We start from the raw sequence: 19,905 nt of genomic DNA, 5'->3' as shown, positions 1-19,905 counted from the left end.
CTTTTAAACTTTATACGAAGCACTATTCTTTTTTACATGAAACTTGCTTTTATCACATAAATTGATACATGTAAGTGTAGTTCATTTATTTACTTTATTGGCTACATGACCATAGTATTTTCCTGTGGATTATCATTTACTTTGTTATCAAATCTTTATTGTTTTGAAAAGCTACAATGAATATTTTTGTATATGTATCCTTCAGCATGTGTGCTGAACATTCTGTAGAACAAGGGTCCCCAGTCTCCGGGCCACAGACCCCTACTGGTCCATGGCCTGTTAGGAATGGGTCTGCACAGCAGGAGGTGAGCAGCAGGCTAGTGAGCATTACTGCCTATCAGATCAGCAAAGGTATTAGATTCTCAGAGGAGCACCAACCCTATTGTGAACTGTGCACATGGAGGTGGATCTCTCATGAATGGCTTAGTGCCATACCCTTGGTGATCAGCGAGTTCCCCCTCTGAGTTCTGGTTGTTTAAAAGAGTGTGGCACTTTCCCCCATCTCTCTTTGGAGAGGGAGGCTCACTCTGTCACCCAGGTTGGAGTGCAGTGGCGTGATCTCAGCTCACTGCAACCTCTGCCTCCTGCTCAAGCGATTCTCCCGCCTCAGCCACCCAAGCAGGTGGGATTACAAGTGTGTGCCGTCACACCTGGCTAATTTTTGTATTTTTAGTAGAGACCGAGTTTCACAATGTTGGACAGGCTGGTCTGGAACTCCAGGCGTCAAGTGATCCACCTGCCTTGGCCTCCCACAGTGTTGGGATTACAGGCATGAGCCACCGTGCTGGGCTATCCCCCCATCTCTCTTGCTCCCTCTCTCACCATATGATGCACTGGCTCCCACTTCACCTTCTTCCATGATTGAAAGCTTCCTGAGGCTGTTACCAGAAGCAGATACTGGCACCACACTTCTTGTACAGCCTGCAGAAACGTGAGCCAAATAAAATCTCTTTTATAAAAAAAAATTACCCAATCTCAGGTATTCCTTTATAGCAACACAAAAATTGACTAAGGCACTCTCCAAAGCAGTTGTATTAATTTACTTTCCCATTCCCAGTATACGAAAGTTCCCATTTATCCACATTGTTTTCAGTCTTTTAAATTAACTACTTAATTTGCTATTCCAAAGGGTATGATTTGTTCCTAAACACTTTACAGTTTTATTGCCATTGTTGACGATACATCATTGCAATTACAGTTGCAATTTGCTTATTACTGGTATATAGAAATAAAATGTTTTTATATTGATCTTGGATCTAGCAGCATTCAATGACTTTCTAATGAACTAGTGTAGATTCTCTTAGATTTCCTGTGGAGTCAAATATGTTGACTGCAAATAAGATCTGCTTTGGAATGTCTTTGTAAGTTTTATACCTTCCATTCTTTCTCATCTTATTGCATTGTCTCATAGGTTCAGTAGAATGTAGAATGGTTGTGACAATATAGTGTAATAAAACTTCATCATTAATGTTTGTAAGATTTTGATAGACATTTTTTGTGCAGTTAAGAGTATTGTCTTCTATCCCTTGGTGCTGTGTTTAGTTGTTTGTTTCTACATAAATTGAAAAGCCTTACCCATGCTTCCATCTTAAAGTCCATATTCCTAACATTCTTCCCCCACATATCAGCATGGCTGGCTCTCTTACTTCCTTCACCTCTTCTACTCAAACATCATCTATAAAAGGAACACTTTATGTAATAGCAACTTGCTACTCCCAACACTAATTCTGCTCATTTTTCCCCTAAAATGAATAAATATGAGAATGCATAAAGGTTTATCAAATGTGCTTTCTATTTTCTGTATCTGTTACACTGACCATATGTTTTCCTCTTAATTGATTGTGTGTTATTCTTGGGATCAATTAATCTTGGCCATGGGGTAAGGGGGAAATATATATATATATATATATAATGTATGTATATATATAATGTACATATATATACACACACGCATATTTTATTTAGGATGTTTAAATCTGTATTTATGAGAAATACTGGTCTTTTTTTTTAATGGCTTTGTTACAAAAGTATAATAACTTCATAAAATGAATTGAGTGCTTTTCCTCACTATTTTTCAAACGGTAGAGATTATCTGTTTGTGGAAGGTTTGTTAAATTATTCTATAAAAATCAACTGGGACTTCTGTCTTAAGGTCAGGAGTAGTGGGCAAACTGCTATGGGGTGAAGCACTTTCTCCTAATGGGACTTTAACTGTGTACTAAGAAAGGAACGATCAGCCTAGGAACTTCTGCTGCTACCTCATTGTCCAGAACTGGTCACATGACTATCTTTGTTGCAAGAGAGGCTGGGAAATTAAGTATTTTTAGTTAGGCGCATTGTCTTTCTGAAAAGAAAAATCAACATTCTGCTATTAAGGATGAAGAAAAAGCAATGGCAACTGGGTAGGCAGCCACCAATGCTTTCTACAATAAAACTATTAGATATGCCGGAATGTTGGAACCTTTCAGTCTATCATTCTTGTATCTTAACTGAAGTAAATAGATAAACAAATACACATCTATGTGTTCAGAATAAATACACACAAGCACACGCACACACATCTTTGTCTCTCTGGTGTATATTTTGGGTGAATTTCTCAATACTCTCTTCATCTTTCTAATTCAGTCTTCCATTTTATACAGATTAGAGTTCGTTTCATCATTATGAGTTAAATTCTATCCTCCCTCCTAAAAAATATCTTGAAGCCCTAACCCCCAATACTTCAGAATATGGCATTAGTTGGAGATAGAGGTAATCAAGTTAAAATGAGGTCATTAGAGTAGGCATTAATATAATCCTTATAAAAAGGGGAAGTTTGCAGACAGACACACATGCACACAGAGAGAGAGAGAAAGAGAGAAGAGAGAGAATGCCACAAGAAGATGAGGGCAGAGATCAGTGTGAAATGTGCATGGTAGTGCATGCCTGTAGTCCCAGCTACTAGGGAGGCTGAGGCAGGAGAATCACTTGAACCCAGGAGGCAGAGGTTGCAGTGAGCTAAGATCGTGGCACTGCACTCCAGCCTGGTGACAGAGCGAGATTATGTCTGAAAAAAAAAAAAAAAAAAATTATATTAGTGTCCTAAAAACCTTTTATACCATATTTTTACTGTACCTTTTAAAATGGTACACCTGTTTAGGGCACTTACTGTGAATGGAGTTTGCAGGACTGGAAGTCAATAAGTGAATGATGAATGCATATGAAGGTGGCAGACATTACTGTATACTACTGTAGACTGTAGGCTGTGGACTTTATAAACACTGCACATTTAGGCTACACTAAATTTATAAAAACATTTTTATGTTTATTTCTTCAACAATAAGTTAATCTTAGCTTACTGATACTTTTTAACACATTGGACAGCTGGACAAAAATATTTTCTTTATATACTTATTCTATAAGCTTTTTTCTATTTAAATTGTTTTTAGTTCAGTTTTTACTTGCTCAAAACCTTTTTTGTTAAAAACTAAGACGCAGCCGGGCGCGGTGGCTCAAGCCTGTAATCCCAGCACTTTGGGAGGCCAAGACGGGCGGATCACGAGGTCAGGAGATCGAGACTATCCTGGCTAACTCGGTGAAACCCCGTCTCTACTAAAAAAATACAAAAAAAAAAAAAAACTAGCCGGGCGAGGTGGTGGGCGCCTGTAGTCCCAGCTACTCAGGAGGCTGAGGCAGGAGAATGGCGTAAACCCAGGAGGCGGAGCTTGCAGTGAGCTGAGATCCGGCCACTGCACTCCAGCCTGGGCGACAGAGCGAGACTCTGTCTCAAAAAAAAAAAAAAAAAAAAAAAAAAAAACTAAGACACAAACACATACATTAGCTTTGGCCTGCACAGGGTCAGAATCATCCATGTCACTGTCTTCCACCTCCACAGCTTGTCCCACTGGAAGGTCTTCAGGGGCAGTAACATGCATAGAGCTGTCATCTCCTGTAATAACAATGCCTTCTTCTGAAGGACTTGCCTAAGGCTGTTTTACAGTTAACTTTTTTTTTTTATCAGTAGAATTAGCACACTCTAAAATAACAAAAAGTATAGTATAGTCAATACATAAATCAGTGACATAGTCATTTATAATCATGATCAAGTATATACTGTTCATATTGCACATGCTATACTTTTATATGACTAGCAGTGCAGTAGGTTTGTTTACACTAGCATCACCACAAACACATGAGTAATGTGTTGCACTATAATGTTATGATAGCTATGACATAACTAGGCAATAGGAATTTTTCAGCTCCATTATAATCTTATGAGACCACAGCCATATATGCCCCCGGAAATGCCGCACTAGCATTATCAACCATTAATTTCCTTGCAACTTCACTAACTTTAGTGCTCCTAATATCACTAACAATTCTAGAAATTGCAGTTGCCCTAATCCAGGCCTATGTTTTCACACTCTTGGTATCTGTCCTTGACTGAAACATTGTTATGCAGTTCATGCGTGTACTTTAAACTCTGCTGTTGTAGCGCAAAAGCAGCCACAGACAATATGTAAAAGAATGAATGTAGCTGTGCTCTGGCCAGATGGGGGGGCTCATGTCTGTAATCTCAGCACTTTGGAAGGCCGAGGTGGGTGGATCACCTGCAGTTGGGAGTTCGAGATCAGCCTGGCCAACATGGTGAAACCCTGTCTCTATTAAAAATACAAAAATTACCCAGGTGTGGTGGTGCACACCTGTAATCCCAGCTACTCAGGAGGCTAAGGCACGATAATCACTTGAACTGGGAAGGCAGAGGTTGCAGTGAGTCACGATCTTACCATTGCACTCCAGCCTGGGCAACAGAGAGAAACTCTGTCTCAAAAAGAGAAGAGAAAAGAAAAGAAAAAAAGAAAAGAAAAGAAAAGAAAAGAAAAATGTATGTAACTGTGTTTCAATAAAACTTTATTTACCAAAACAGGCAGAGGGCTGGATTTGGGCTGGGATGCATAGTTTACCCACCTAGGAAGATCGTCAAGACCATTTTTCCCAACCTCCTCTAACAAGTCAGGGAGTCCCACTCTAGTCCCTGGCTCTGGTTCCCTATCTGTCATAGAATACATTTGATCTTCTTTAAGGGATATGAAGTGTCAGATGCTACTGTCTGCTCCCAGACCCAGAGCCCAAGAGAATTGCTGCTGCAGCCCCACGCCCTACTTTGCCTTTGTTTATTGAAGTCCTAATATATGCTAGGCATTGTGCTTGGTCCCAGAGACATAATAATGAATGATGCAGATATGGTCCTAATCTCATGAAGCTTACAGTTTGATAGTAAAGACAAACGTTAGATTGCTTCCCGTTTTCTCGAGTCGCTATTAGTTCGCCTCGACCTGTAGTTCGCCCGCGACATGCCAGATCCATCAAAGTCCACTCCTGCTCCAAGAAGGGCTCCAAGAAGGGCGTGTCTGAGGCGCCGAAGAAGGACGGCAAGAAGCGCAAGCGCAGCCACAAGGAGACGCACGTGTACATTTACAAGGTGCTGAAGCAGGTCCACCCCGATACCGTCATCTCCTCTAAGGCCATGGGGATCATGAACTCCTTCGTCAACGACATCCAGCGCATCGCCGGTGAGGCTTCCCGCCTGGCGCATTACAACAAGCGCTCCGGTAGCTGGCCAAGCCCGGGGAACAAGCCCAGGGAGCCAGCCCGGGGAGTTGGCTAAGCACGCCGTGTCCGAGGGCACCAAGGCTGTCACCAGCGCTAAATAAACTTGCCAAGGAGGGACTTTCTCTGGAATTTCCTGATCTGACCAAGAAAGCTTCTTACCAAAAGAAGCACAGTTGCCTTCTGTTACCTCCTTATCTACTGCAGAAAAGAAGACTGAAGAATGCAACCATACCTGGATGGGCTTTTCCACAGGATAAAGCTGGCCTCTTGGTCTCATTCAGATTCCAAAGAGAATCATTTACAAGTTAATTTCTGTCTCCCTGGTCCATTCCTTCTCCCTAATAATCATTTACTGTTCCTCAAAGAATTGTCTACATTACCCATCTCCTCTTTTGCCTCTGAGAAAGGGTGTATAATCTTCTGTAACCCACTGAAGGGTTGGGGTAATCATTCTATGGTCCCCAGCCCTGTACATTAATAAATTTACATGCCTTTTCTCTTAAACAAAAAAAGTAAAGACAAACATTAAATAAATATGCACACGCATGAGTGTATAATTATGATTCCAAATTGGATCAATATTAAACAAGGAGACTTTCATGAGAAAAAAATAATAGGAAACACTAACTTACTGTAGATTGAAGGGCCAGGGAAGATCACTCTGAAAAAGTAAAAGACGAATCTGAGGAAGTAAGAGAGGCCTCTAGGATAGAAATGAGTTTTCCTTGAAATGAGTCTGGGGAATATTGTTCCATGCAAAGCAAAGAATATGTATCAAGCTTCCAAGAAGGGAAAAAAGTATGTTAGTTCAAGCTTTTAATGAAAGTCTGAAGGCTAGTGAGTTTAGAACTGTTGTCCAGTACAGTGGTCATTGGCCACATATGGTTATTTAAATCTAGATTTAATTAAAATTAAAATCTGTTTCTCAGTTGCTCTAGACACATTTTAAGTACTCAGTAGTTACATATGGCTACTATATTGAACAGTGCAAATATGGAACATTTCCCTCATTGCAGAAAGTTCTGTTGGAGAGCATTAGTCCAAAGCATATGTAGAGATCGATAGTATATTTGAAATAACATTCATATGGAATTTTCACTAAATGGAAAATTATAAATGGAAGGCTTTTAAGTATCAGTATACAAACCAGGAAATAGAATAATATCAAATATATTAAAAATAAATGTTCAGTCATTGGATGAAAAGCTGATGGTGTACTTAACATGGATGTATCCGGCTGTAATACCTGGACCACTGATCAATCTTAGCACAAAAAAGATGGCCCCCCATTGTGTACTTCCAGATGGAATAACACATCATCACCTATGAAATAGTCTTGCAAAAAAAAGTCAAACCTGAACCTGCTCAATCCTTTAGATTAGCACTATCCAACAGAAATATAATGCATACCACATGTAGAATTTTAAGTTTTCTACTAGCCTCATTAAAAAAGTAAAAATGAATAGGTGAAATCAATTTTAGTATATTTTTATTGAATCTAACATACTCAAAAATCATTGAAATTATGACTGAAGCGTATAATCAATGTAAAAATAATTAATATTTTGCATCTTTTTCTATTAAGTTTTGGAAATTTGTTGTATTTTTACATTATCAGCACATCGCAATTGAGACTAGCTGCATTTCAAGCACTGAGTAGTCATATGGATGCTGATTCAAACTAACAGAAAAAAATTATGAGCTGATGGAGGAAATGTGAATACCGTCAGAATATTTGGTTATAGTGAGACCTTATTGTTTCTTTTCAGGTATAATAACAGTACTGTGTTTAAGTTTTTAGAGACAGTCCTTATCTTTTAGATGTCTATTGAAATATTTATGAATGAGATTATGTAACATCTAGGATTTGCATCAAAATAATCCAGTGGTGTCTGTATGGGGCATGAATAAGAATGCAGACGACACAAGATTGGCTATGAGTTGACTGGTTGAAACTAAGAAAATGACACCGGCTTGCTGTTTAATGTTACTGTTGAAGAATAGAGAGGGTCTTGTTCATTGAACCCACTACAAATGAGATAATGGAATTAGGATTAGCTGTTATTACTGTCAATCACTTCTGACCCAAGGGGAGATTATAACAATGGCTAGAATGCTTCCTCTGACTGTGAAGCAGATGTCCAATTGTGGGCAATATTTCTGCCACCCTACTGCTGAGAAAAAAAAAAAAAAGATTGTGGCTCTAAATCTACTCAGTTATATGAAAAAAAAAAAAAAAAAAGGAAATTTCAGCTGCTCTCAGGGAAGAAAACAAATGTTTCCAACCCAGATTGAACCAAATGTTCCTGGGGAGAAGCTAGCATGGTGGAGACAGTACTAACCCAAATATGAAACCTCCAAAGGGAAGTTAAGACTCAGAGTGAGAAGACTGAGTTACTGTGATTCCCTCATGAAATATCACTTTCTTTCTGGTACTAAACTTTGGGAGTCTGCATTTTGTTTTACCAAAGAAGGCAATGATCCTTTCTTTTGTATTACTCCCATAGACTAGTCAGTCAGCAAATTGTGAAGAATGGGATGAATGACAGAAAGATAATCAGAGAGGAAAAGAGCACTATGGGAAGAACATGGTCAGATCTGGGAGGAATTCTGAGGCCTTTCTATTAGTGGACTGGAGTTTTCTTCCCTTGGTAAAGCAAAGCTCTATGCATCTTTTTCATTGAGAGCCAGGGTCTCACTCAGTAGCCCAAACTGGAATACAGTGGCATGATCATAGCTCACTGTAGCCTTGAATTCCTGGGTTTAAGCAATTCTCCCACCTCAGCCTCCTGAGTAGGCAGGACTACAAGCATAAGCCATCACATCCAGCTACTTTTTTTCTTTTTTTGGCAGAGGGGGTGGGTAGAGATGGGGTCTTGCTTTGTTGCTCAAACTGGTATCAAACTCCTGGCCTCAACAGATTCTCCTGCCTCAGCCTCTCAAAGCTCTGGGATTATAGGCGTTGCACCCTATGTATTGTGTTTTAAATTACCAAGTCAACTTTTTTTTTTTTTATTCCCCATAAGTACAGTAGATCGACATTCATCAACCGGAATATTCTTATTTTAGTTGATAAAACAAGGTGAGAAAGACTTTCACCTTTTCATACCATAGTTCTTTGTATATTCCACTAGCAAAGTGATTATTATGCTGTTTTGTAATGAAGTATTTATTTCATCCACTAAGCTGTGATTTCAAAAGCAAAAACCTTGACATTTTCACCTTTGAATCTCCATCCACATAATGTGGGGCATAGTAAAGGCAATACATATTGAATGAACAGACCATCCATTCAACAAATACTGAGCCTCCAAATTAGTTAACAGTACAAAATGGCAACTTTGAAAATCTTTTACCTCCAAATGAACACTTCAAATTTGGCTTCTTAGCTAGGATCTTGTCACTGACTTCAAAATCTCATTTTTATTTTTATTTTTATTTTTTTTGAGACAGAGTCTTGCGCTGTCGCCCAGGCTGGAGTGCAGTGGCGCAATCTCGGCTCACTGCAAGCTCCACCTCCCGCGTTCACGCCATTCTCCTGCCTCAGCCTCCTGAGTAGCTGGGACTACAGGCGCCCGCCACCACGCCCAGCTAATATTTTTGTATTTTTAGTAGAGACAGGGTTTCACCATGGTCTCGATCTCCTGACCTTATGATCCACCTGCCTCGGGCTCCCAAAGTGCTGGGATTACAGGCGTGAACCACCACGCCTGGCCTAAAATCACATTTTTTAAAAAAACTCCAGTAAGTTAAGCCTGACCTCCTCATAAGACATGGGTTTTTTTTTTTAATTAAAAGAAAAAATTTTAATAGAGACAAGGTCTTGCTATGTTGCCTAGGTTTGTCTTGAACTTCTGGGTTCAAGCAATCCTCCTACCTTGGCCTCCCAAAGTGCTGGGATTACAAGCATGAGCCACCATGCCTGGCCTCAACTGATTTTTGAGACAGAGTCTTGCTCTGTCACTCAGGCTAGAATGCAATAGTATGATCATGGCTCACTGGAGCCTCCAACCCCTGGGCTCAAGTAATCTTCCCAATTCAGCCTCCCAAGTAGCTTGGACTAGAGGTGCATGCCACCTCACCAGGCTAATTTTTAAATTTTTTGTATAGATGTGGTTTATCTTTGTTGCCCAGGCTGGTCTCAATCTCCTGGCCTCAAGGGATCCTCCTGCCTCAGCCTTTGCTAAAGTGCTGGGATTACAGTTGTGAGTCACTGCACCCAGCTGAGACATGAATTTAAACGACTTTGTTATTTTCTAAAATTTAAAGCATATATACACTGTTATCATTATCAATACTCAACTGAATGTACTGCCCAGTCTGAGTTCCTTTCCTGAACTCTATTTCCAAATGTTGCTCCAAAAAGGCTTTTAGTAAATGCAATGTCATTAAGAAAGATCTCTACTCCCCTGATTATCTTCTTAGATGTCAAGATCACTTTTTCCAAAACTGTGTTAATAAAATCAGGACATGACTGAGTACAGTGGCTCTATTACACCCGTAATCCCAGGATTTTGGGAGGCCGAGGCGGGTGGATCACTTGAGGTCAGGAGTTCGAAACCAGCCTGGCCAACATGGCAAAACCCCATCTCTACTGAAAATACAAAAATTACCTGGGTGTGGTGGCACACACCTGTAGACCCAATTACTAGGGAAGTCGAGGTGGGAAAATCACTTGAACCTGGGAGGCAGAGTTTATAGTGTGCTGAGATTGCACCACTGTACTCCAGCCTGGGCAACAGAGCAAGACTGTCTCAAAAAAATAAAATAAAATAAAATAGGCCGGGAGCGGTGGCTCAAGCCTGTAATCCCAGCACTTTGGGAGGCTGAGACGGGCGGATCATGAGGTCAGGAGATCGAGACCATCCTGGCTAACACGGTGAAACCCCGTCTCTACTAAAAAATACAAAAAACTAGCCGGGCGAGGTGGCGGGTGCCTGTAGTCCCAGCTACTCGGAGGCTGAGGCAGGAGAATGGCGTAAACCCGGGAGGCGGAGCTTGCAGTGAGCTGAGATCCGGCCACTGCACTCCAGCCCGGGCGACAGAGTGAGACTCCGTCTCAAAAAAAAAATAAAATTAAAAATAAAATAAAATAAAATAAAATCAGGACACAATTCTGTAGAAATACATTTATTAAAAGTAAGGAGGTTATATTATTTTTATATTCATTGCAGGATTTTACCCTGGCCCCCAGGCAACGGTGAGTGAGAAGGGAAGGAGAACAGAAATAATAGCATAGGCTCTTCAAACAGATATTCCTAAAGTCAAAGTGATTTTATTTTATTTGTTTTGTTATTTTATCAGGCAGCCTCTTGAGCCAGAGTAGGCTCTGAAACTCCCTATTTTTAATATTATTATATTTATTTATTTATTGTAGAGACATGGTCTCCCCATACTGCCTGGGCTGGTCTCAAACTCCTGGCTATGAGCCACTCTGCCCAGCCCAGAATTATTTAAAACAGTTATTTGACTGTTTCAGCCCTGTTTCCTCAAATATAAAATGGGAACAATCACACTTCTAGGGCGTTTATAGATTTCTTGGGAACCTTAAGATGCAGAACACTCAGGGCTGGGTGCAGTGGCTCACGTTTGTAGTCCCAGCACTTTGGGAGGCTGAGGCGGGTGGATCACTTGAGCTCAGGAGTTCAAGATCAGCCTGGGCAACATGGCAAAACCCCATCTTGTGGTGGCACATGCCTGTAGTCCCAGCTCCTTGGAAGGTTGAGATGGGAGGATTACCTTGAGCCCAGGAGGTGGAGGTTGCAGTGAGCCAAGATGGTTCCACTGCACTCCATCATGGGCAACAGAGCAAGATCCTGTCTCAAAAAAGAAAAGAAAGAGAGAGAGAGAGGAAGGAAGGAAGGGAGGGAGGGAGGGAGGAAGGAAGGGAAGGAAGGAGAACATTCAAACAGGATTAGTGTTGAGCTAATCAAGGCAGTTAGTTAAAAGGCAAATTCAACTCACTAATTTGCTCTGTAGTTCTTTCCTTAATAATGAATAGATAATGAAATGTAAACCACTAATATTTTGATTTTCTTTATTCATAGATGTTGTCATGTGGTGATTTTCCACCTTCTGTCATCTCTTAGTGAAACAGCCTTTGCAAAATTATGACAGTGGGAGAATTATGACAGTGCGAGAGATCTGACCTAACTGATTCCATCTTGCTTCTAACCACCAAGGTGCCCCAGTTCTTTCCAGGGCATAAGGCTGAACTAACTTTGGGAGAAACTTAGTTTATAGTTTAACTTTAAAACAAAGACAACAATAGCCCTTTCCCAAAACAAACCCTCTTCTTACTTTGTGACCAGGCGGCCTTTGTAAGACTAACTAATTAGCCACAAGATTAGAAATTATGGTTTAGGAGTCATGCAGCTAGACACCACAAGATTCTAAACCTCCCCAGTTACTCCTAGGGATAACATCACTATTATAAAACCTAAGACTGGTGCTCAAGATATTTTTCAGACCTTGTGCTGTGATGCACCAACTGGTGCCACCCAGACCAGTAATCTGGCTCAACCAGCTCTGCAATCCCACCTAGGAACAGAAGACAGTAAGAAGAATCCACTTTGACCCCACATGATTTTATCTCTTATTGGGGGAAAACCCCACCCCCGATATTGAACGTGGGTTCTTTTCTATTTCCCTAAGCATCAGCTGGTCTGAGAAATAAAGGGAAAGAGTACAAGAGAGAGAAATTTTAAAGCTGGATGTCTGGGGGAGACATCACATGTCATCAGGTTCCGTGATGCTCCCTGAGCTGTAAAACCAGCAAGTTTTTATTAGTGATTTTCAAAAGGGGAGGGAGTGCTTGAATAGGGTGTGGGTCACAGAGATCACATGCTTCACAAGGTAATAAAATATCACAAAGCAAATGGAGGCAGGAGGAGATCACAGGACCACAGGATGGGGCAAAATTAAAATTGCTAATGAAGTTTCAGGCACGCATTGTCATTGATAACATCTTATCAGGAGACACAGTTTGAGAGCAGACAACCTGTCTGACCAAAATGTATTAGGCGGGAATTTCCTTGTCCTAATAAGCCTGGGAGTGCTACAGGAGACCGGGGCTTAGTTCATCCCTTCGGCTCCGACTGTACAAGACAGCCATTTCAGAGGCCTACCCTCAGGGGCTATTCTCTTTTTCAGGGATGTTCTTTGCTGAGAAAAAGAATTCAGCAATATTTCTCCTATTTGCTTTTGAAAGAAGAGAAATATGGCTCTGTTCCTCCTAGCTCACTGGCAGTCAGAGTTTAAGGTTATCTCTCCTGTTCCCTGAACATTGCTGTTATCCTGTTCTTTTTTCAAGGTGCCCAGATTTCAAATTGTTCAAACACATATGCACTACAATTTGTGCAGTTAACGTAATCATCACAGGGTCCTGAGGTGACATACATCGTCCTCAGTTTACGAAGATGATGGGATTAAGAGATTAAAGTAAGACAGGCATAGGAAATCACAAGAGTATTGATTGGGGAAGTGATGAGTGTCCATGAAATCTCCACAATTTATGTTCAGAGATTGCAGTAAAGACAGGTAGAAGTATTAATTTGGGGAGCTAATAAATGTCCATGAAATCTTCACAATTTATGTTCTACCGTGGCTTCAGCCGCTCCCTCCGTTTGGGGTCCCTGACTTCCTGCAACAATCTCTGACCCAACCAATCAGCACTCCCCACCCCTGGTCCCCTACCTGCCAAATTATCCTTTAAAAACCCCAGTCTCCAAATTTTGGGGGAGACTGATTTGAGTAATATAACTCTGATCTCCATTCAGCAGGCTCTGCATGAATTAAACTCTCTCTATTCCAATTCCCCTGTCTTAAATCAGCTCTATCTGGACAGCAGGCAAGAAGAACCCATTGGGTGGTTACATTAGGACAGTTCTTTTGTGGCTGGACTTCGATTTGATAGACTGCATGAGTAAAGTGAAGCTTTCTAACTCTATGTAGTATATACGTAATTTTGGAGTTTGCTACTGGTCTGTAAATTGCAAGAAGGCAAGTAGGGTTTTTGTCATTTAATCCAGTGTCTGGAGCGCACTTGACACTTAGTTGGAAGTGGATAAATTTTTCTTCACTAGGTGAATAAATGAATTCTAGGTATCAGAGAATTCGGATGGGGAAGATGCATACAAATGAGCAAAATCCTTGGTGCCAATATGTTGGGAAGTCCCTGATTAAGATTGGGTTGCTGTGCTTATCGGCTGGAACAAATTCCATAGACCATCAAGGACCCATGAGAAAAAGACAGGATCACCTGATCAGGCCCTGGAAGATGCTCACTTCCTCCCCTCTTCTGATAAAAACCAGCAACCCACAAAAATCATAAAAGTATAATTATAGGAGGGGCATAGGCCAGGGAGGGAATTATAAATGGCATAATACATTGGAAAGGGCTTGGTCTATATCATCTTTCTGACCTGGGCTTGAGACGTCTTTTGCCAAATTCCATTATACCCACAGTCATAATAATGAAGTCTCCTAAAATATATCTACAAACAGAATGTCTCTGTGTTCAAGAATCACTGTTATCCCAGCAGCCAGAAAGTCTATAGCCACTGTCAGAGTAGCAACAATGTCTGTACCACACCTAGTTTGTGAGGTACAAGTTACCAACGAGGCTGAATGGAGGCAGAACAAGAGATAAGGACCTAGAGAAGAGCTAGGGTGGAAAAAGGAAACCTAGACTCTAGTTCCAGCCTTGCCTCTCATTTCCTGTTGGACCTTGGGTTAGTCACACACTGTCTGGGCCTGGGTTCTGCCTCTGTCAAATGAAGGGGTTGGATAGATAATTTGTAACATTCCTTCTGGTTCTAAAATCATATACTACGTGTCACCAAAGAAGCTTCTTCCTGACAAGGAGAAAGACTAAGCTATTTTTTTCCCTTTCTATGATTTAAAAGTCCTTTTGCTTTTCATTATATGCAAATGTATGAGATTTTAACCAAAACAAAATTACCATCTGTGGGTCACTTCTCAGCCCTCTTCTCATTAAAGTGTAGTTCAGATTTCTGAGACCACAAATAGAAAGAAGAATAGTTAATAAGTCATCCCAACTTACCAGCCCTTAATACCAGGGAGTAATTATAGGGGTAGCCCAGAGGGCAAATAGGAGAGGTGATCACCCACACAAAAATTCAGCTTGGGATAGGCCTCCACCTACTTTTTTTTTTTTTTTTTTTTGAGATGGAGTCTCACTCTGTCGCGCAGGCTGAAGTGCAGTGGCACAATCCTGGCTCACTGCAAGCTCCACCTCCCGGGTTCACGCCATTCTCCGGCCTCAGCCTCCAAATTAGCTGGGACTACACGCGCCCGTCACCACGCCCTGCTAATTTTGTTTTTGTATTTTTAGTAGAGACGGGGTTTCACCGTGTTAGCCAGGATAGTCTTGATCTCCTGATCTCGTGATCCCCCCACTTCGGCCTCCCAAAGTGCTGAGATTACAGGCGTGAGCCACTGCGTGTGAGCCACTGCGCCTGAGCCACTCCGCCTACTTTTGGTTGTTGTTCTTGAAGGACAGCAGATGCTCTGTGTAAGAAAAACACAATTTAGGAAGGTCCGGGGTAAAATGGGGAAAATCCTGGGCTTTTGAGTCATAGTACTGAGTTTAGAGTTCGAATCCTGGATCCCTTGCTTTGCGTCTTTTTTTTTTTTTTTTTTTTTGAGACAGTCTTGCTCTGTCACTGAGATTGGAGTTCATGGCTTACCAGGACTATAGGTGTGTACCACCATGCCCAGCTAGTTATTTTTTATTTTTTGTAGAGATAGGGGTCTTGCTTTGTTGCCCAGCCTTGTCTCACACTCCTGGCCTCAAGTGATCCTCCCACTTGGGCCTCTCAAAGTGCTGGAATTAAGGCATGAGCCACCTCACCTGGCCCAATTTCTCCTCTGTAAATTGGAAAAGATAATGTCAACCTCAGAGGGTTGCCATGAGCAATAAAGAAGGTGACAGACAGATGACAAGGTCAGGAGATCAAGACCATCCTGGCTAACACGGTGAAACCCTGTCTCTACTTAAAAAAAATATGAAAATCAGCCGGGTGTGGTGTCATGCACCTGTGGTCCCAGCTGCTCAGGAGGCTGAGGCAGGAGAATCATTTGAACCTGGGAGGTGGAAATTGCAGTGAGCCAAGATAGTGCCACTGCACTCCAGCCTGGGCAACAGAGTGAGACGCCATCTCAAAAAAAATTGAGACAGAATTGAACAAATCATAATGAAAAAAGAATCAGGTAAAGTTTCTTTTAAAGTGATGTGTTAAAGATGGAGAAGTAGAGAACATACTACAGACACATGGTGAGAAGAAAATTAATCATACATTCTCCCTTGATTTCAGTGGGGCAGGGGTGAGGGTGCAGACACGGCAAATGCTAAGGGATTATCTTTCCCTTACAGACCTGATAGTCTGGTTGGAAGACGAGGCTCACAGAACCGGCGCACTGATGAAATCAAATGCCAAGACCTCTGGTTGCTAGTGCCTTTATGAACAAAGGTAATCAGAATAGAAGCCTCTCCTCTTCCAATCCTGAGATTCTAGAATTCTAGAAGAGCAAGTTTTTATAGAAGATTTGGTTCTTGGGTTGGACCTTGAGAATGGGTAGGATTAGGATATACCATTTAGGAAAAGTGGAAAAGTGCACGGCAATTGGTTAGGGTCAGATTATGGCGGGCCTAGACATTCAGGTTGCCAGTTTAGCCTTGGTACAGGAGAAAGAGAGTGGAGTTGAGGAGGACAAGGAGAAAGTGAGGGACAGGATGGGTGGTAATCTTCGTGGAGTCAGGCCTTAACTGCCTCCTCTGAGTCAGTCACCAAGTCTTGTTGATCCTCCTTGAAATGCCTTATACCCATCCCTTCTATGTATTACATCATTCATCCAAGGCGTAAGCTTTCCAGCTGATTTGGCTGGAAGACAGGTGCAAGGAAGTTGAAGTGCAGAACTAGTCTGACTAAAGGAAGATAGTAAATTTGGTTTTAGACATGTTGGATTTGTGGTAATAGGTGAATGTTTAGGTGGAAAAATTATAAAGTGGAACTTTTTCAACTTTCTACAAAAAACAATGTAAAACTGGAGAGTCTAACCAAAATCAGTTCAAGAATAAAAAAGAAAAAAATTGAACATACTTTGTCACTCTCTTGTCTTTTGAAGTGCAATTACTGTGTGGGAATGGAGTATACTTGCAGTTGGCATTTTCAGCTAGCCTTGTGGGGGAACAATAAATAGAATTGTGATGGAAACGTTAAGTTTGTTAAACTAAAAAATAAAGAGTAGAAAATGGAAAATGCTGGAAAATGTGAGTAAATAGTTTAGCTTTTGGGGGGTGTGGAAAACGCATATCTGTTATGTAATTGGATTCTGTGAATGGATTTATGACAAAAATAAATGATTCTGGGAGAGTTCAAAGAAAATATTTTAACTATTTGGAAGGAAAACAGAGCCTCAGACGGGAGAACACCTTCCCATCTGTCCATACAAATTAGAGGAAAATTTCACTAGACTACTGAGTTTGCTATGGTCAGTCTCGAGGGCTAATCTTGCCTGAATGTCTTCACCATAGGAGAATTCTGAAGATGCACACATGTCCTGTTTCTTGATTATCGGAGTATCCCCCACCTCCTCTCCTTTTGGTTTCTCTCCCCTTACTTTTACGTCCTCCTTTTTGTGCCTTTTTGATAGCAACTCTAAAGCAGTGGTTATGAAATGGTTATACAACTTTTATTTGAGGCCAAAAGAGATGATTTTGTGGTTTGGGAGGGAAAAGGAAAAGGACTGAATAAAAGGAAGTGACTCTAAGCTGTTAAGAAAGAGAAGACTGTTAATAGCAACATCTTGATGTTAAGAGACAAGCTGAAACCATCCAAGGCAGGCAGGGAACAAGGTGATAATAAGAGAAAATGTGTTTCACAGACAAAGGAGCCGACAGCAGGGGAGAGCAGTTCAGGGAGAGAGGTGAGCATTAGGAAGAGTGTGCAGAAAGGACGCACGAATCCCTCTGAATTGCACTGGGAAACATTGGCCGTTTGAACTCCTTGGCAACTCCTGGTCTCAAAGTAGATTGTGAGGAATGAGAACAAAAGGAAAGTTCACTCTGAGTTCCTCTCGTCAGAGCAGGGGAAATTGCTTTGAGGTCACACTAAAAGATGATAATGGTACCAAGTAACAGAAAGAAAAAAAAAAAGCATCCGAAAAATCTAGAATGTGTCAGGTCACCGGGAACTTGCCTAGCATAAAGTGACATAAAACCACCACTGACATTCACATAGGTCCTACCACACAGTGCTGTGCAAGACACTTCCAATCAGCACTCAGTTGGCCAAAACAGTGAAGAGAATGCCTCAACTACTCTGAGAATATTTGTTCACTTGACAAACAGTAATTGAGATTTCATAGTGTCGTCCAGGACTATTGCTATTAATGCTGGAAGGTGCAATAGGAGCTCTTATCTTATGTCCTGTACTAGCTGGTCCAGTGAGGCCAGAAGGAATCACTGTAAAGTGAATACTGGGAAATCGATGCTGACCCTACAAGGGCACTGGCACCGCAGAAAATAGGTGGTGAGATTTAGGAGTGCCAAAATGCTAACTGGAAAGAAATGTGTGCAAGTTTAAATTCCTTGTTATGGACTGAATGTTTGTGTCCCCACAAAATGTTTATGTTGAAGGCTGGGCGTGGTGGCTTACACCTGTAATCCCAGCACTTTGGGAGGCCAAGGTGGGCGGATCACGAGGTCAAGAGTTTGAGACCAGCCTGACCAACATGGTGAAACCCCGTCTCTATTAAGAACACAACAATTAGCTGGGTGAGGTGGCAGGCGCCTGTAATCCCAGCTACTCAGGAGGCTGAGGCAGGAGAATCACTCGAACCCAGGAGGCGGAGGTTGCAGTGAACCAAGATCACACCACTGCACTTCAGACTCCATCTCAAAAAAAAAAAAAAAAAAAAAAAAAAGTTTATGTTGAAATCCCAACCCCAATGTGATGGTATTCAGAGGTGGGGCCTTTGAAAGGTAATTTAGATCATGAGGGTGGAGTCCTGGTGAGTGGGATTCGTGCCGTTATAAAAGAGATTCCAGGGTGCTCTCTACCCCTTTCCACCATGTGGAAATACAAAAAGACAACAGCAGTCTGTGACCAGGGAGAGGGCCCCTACTAGAACCCAACCATGCTGTCTCCCTCATCGCAGACTTCCAGCTGCCAGAACTGTGAAAAATAAATTTCTTTTGTTTTAAGCCACCCAGTCTATGATATTTTGTTATAGCAGCTTGAACTAAGACACTCCCAAGAGGAAAGACACAGCCAACTGCTAGTCTTTCTCCTCCAGACTTAAAATTTCTTATCCATAAAATAGGCTAAGATGCTGAATACTTTCCCTTTTGGCAGACTTAGAATGGTTCTAGGAGTTATCTGCGATCCCGCAATGGAGATGGGACAACATGGGCTCTCTTTTTTGTTGTTATTTTTGAGACAGAGTCTCACTCTGTCACCCAGACTGGAGAGCAGTGGCACGACCTCGGCTCACTGCAAACTCCACCTCCCGGGTTCAAATGATTTCCAGTCCCAAGTAGCTAAGACTACATGCATGTGCCACCACACCCGGCTAATTTTTGTATTTTTAGTAGAGATGGGATTTTGCCACGTTGGCCAGGCTGGTCTCGAACTCCTGACCTCAGGTGATCCACCCGCCTTGGCCTCCCAAAGTGCTGGGATTATAGGTGTAAGCAAGCGCACCCGGTGCCAGCTGCTACTCTTTCTTCTCCAGGCCTAAAATCTCTCATGCATAAAACAGGTTGAATAAGCTGCTGCATACCTTCCCTTTTGGCAGATTTAGAATGGTTCTGGGAGTTATCTGGGGATCCTGCAAAAGAGATGGGACAACATGGGCTCTCTTAATGTGGGAATCTATAAACAACTGCAGGAACTAGAAACCACACGTATGTTTTCTGTATATTACGATCAGTTGTTGAGAAATTTTTAAATGCTGAAGATGCCAAAGCCCTTCTTCCAGATTTTAAGCCAGAGGTTGCAAACTAGGGCACCCCTACCTTTTGTTTGGCTAGCAGAATATTGTTTAAAAATTGACCCAGCATTTAAAAATTGTGAAATTTCACCTGAAAACCCAGAGTTTTGGCTTCTCCTGAAAGACTGAAATATCTGGCGGCACTGGAGCCACAGCAGCAATCAGCCGGAGGTGAGCAGCAGCTGTCCCATTGAGATGGGCACCTGTTCTCTAGTTCGATCATCTCTACCCCTCACATTAGGGTGACCATTTAACTTGACCAGCACTTTTGAGAATAAAAGGTAGGGGGGCGGTGGC

The sequence above is a fragment of the Rhinopithecus roxellana genome, chromosome 1 (assembly GCF_007565055.1).
Source record: "Rhinopithecus roxellana isolate Shanxi Qingling chromosome 1, ASM756505v1, whole genome shotgun sequence".
Classification (NCBI taxonomy): domain Eukaryota; kingdom Metazoa; phylum Chordata; class Mammalia; order Primates; family Cercopithecidae; genus Rhinopithecus; species Rhinopithecus roxellana.
Note: the sequence above shows the minus strand (reverse complement) of the source record.